Below are 2,059 nucleotides of genomic sequence, written 5' to 3' on the forward strand. Positions count from 1 at the left end.
TGCTTACGGTTTAGGGTTTAGGGTTTAGGGTTTAGGACTTAGTGTTTAGGGTTTAGGGTTTAGGGTTTGGGGTTTGGGATTTGGGGTTTAGGGGTCAGGGGTTAGGGGTTTAGGGTTTAGGGTTTAGGGTACGTGCTGTTTGAGATGTACTAGGTGGAAATGTGTTGATCCTTGGAGTTTTTCCATGATTTGGAGCCAGTGGTGCAGTTCCTGGGATCAAAGGAGGTCCAAAAACATTAGAAGGATTTGCCTCGATATGTGTGCCACTTGGCACGTTTCCCAATACAGATTTCCCGTCATTTTCGGCCAGAGCAATGGTCTCTCTAAAGGTTTTCATATGCTCTGAAGATGATGCCAGTGTCAAAAATGCAGAATTCTGCCCAGAAACAACAGTACCAACTGCCTCGATTTGCGTGCATTTTGGCACGAAGTCCAATGTAATATTTTCGATCGAAATGATAGTCCCTTCTGATGTTTTTGGACCTGCTGAGTTCATTGGAGGTGTCAATTTTCTCAAATAATGCTCAGAAATGGAAGAAATCTGACCAGCAGCACTAGAGGTGTGAAGAACACCGTTTGATTCCAAGATTCGGCAAATTAATGATGTAATCTCAGCAATTGGAACATTACCCAGAGTATTTGGGGCTTGAATTTCATTTACCCCACGTTTAATTGCAGAATCGAACACATATGTGGGGTCAATTAAGAGAGAATCGGACTTTTGACCTTGAGGGATTGAATCCGTTCGATTTGCGAGATTGGGGTAAAATTGGTGAAGACCCATATGATATGGATGTTGCCCATGATGAGAGGAGTCGAAATTGGGTGGTCCGCCACTATGGGTCCCACTGGTGGCGCCGGAAAATTGAAAGGGAGGCAGCGATTCGGCAGGCAGCGCAGGCGGGACTTCCAGACGCAGTTCCGGTCGATTGGGGGCTCCAAATGGTGAGTGGGGACCATGGTTGTGATCGTCTGGAGGAGGGCTACCGACCGGCGGTGGTCCGCAACCGTGGGTCCCACCGGAGGCGCCGAAAAATTGAAATTCGACAGGCTGCGTAGGCGGAACTTTCTGAAGCAATTTCGGCCGATTGGGAGATCCAAATGGTGAACGGCGACCATGGTTGTGATCGTCTGGAAGAGAGCTATCGACCGACAGTGGTGCGCCGGCATGGGTATCACCGGAACAGTGATTTTCGACAGAAAAAGTTTGCGGCAGATTCGGTTTTTGGGCTCGATTTTCATTGGGTGTAGGTTATAGAGGGAAGTGAGGTGGTTTCATTGGTGGTCGGATCCGGTGGCCATGGTGGCCGAAATGCAGCCGGATGGGGTTCCATTTTGGGTGACTAGAAATCTCCAAAAATCACCTATCTCTAGAGAGAAAATGTAAGGGTTGGGAATGGTTTAGGGTTTAGGGTTTAGGGTTTTGGGTTTAGGGTTTTAGGGTTTAGGGTTTAGGGTTTGGGGTTTGGGGTTTGGGATTTGGGGTTTAGGGTTTAGGGGTTTAGGGTTTTTTTTTTTTTTTAGTAAAGACATCCATTGGGGTTTTGGGGTTTTGGGGTTTTTTTTTTTTTTTTTTTTTAGTAAAGACATCCACACATCCTTAATGACTTTTTAGGGTCCACCAAGGAAGGTCGATGGGGGTTAAGGGTTCCCCAACCATATTTATTTCATAAAAATCAAGAGTACAGGAAAGGAGGGGGGCATAAACCTGAACTCCAAAAAGCAACAGTGCAACAAATGGAAAATTAAAAAAAGAACAAAGTAAATGAGGAAGTACTACTCCCTTGTAAAAGAAAAATGAAAAAATGATTGCCTAAACTACGAACCTCTAAAGCTGGGCAATCCGTATCTGTCGATCTGCACCAATGCCCTAATTTGTCGGGGCAGGTCAAGTGGTCCATATTCTTGGTAATGTTGGTGATCCCAACCCTCTGAAGCAAGAGAATCTGCAACCTGGTTACCTTCTCTGTAGATATGAGAAACTGTGTCTCTGTCAAGGCAAATGACGTCTCTGATCTGTCTTAGAATACCCTGAATCGTCCATGGTCCTCCACCTTTG

This window comes from Olea europaea, chromosome 11 (assembly GCF_002742605.1).
Source record: "Olea europaea var. sylvestris chromosome 11, O_europaea_v1, whole genome shotgun sequence".
Lineage (NCBI taxonomy): Eukaryota > Viridiplantae > Streptophyta > Magnoliopsida > Lamiales > Oleaceae > Olea > Olea europaea.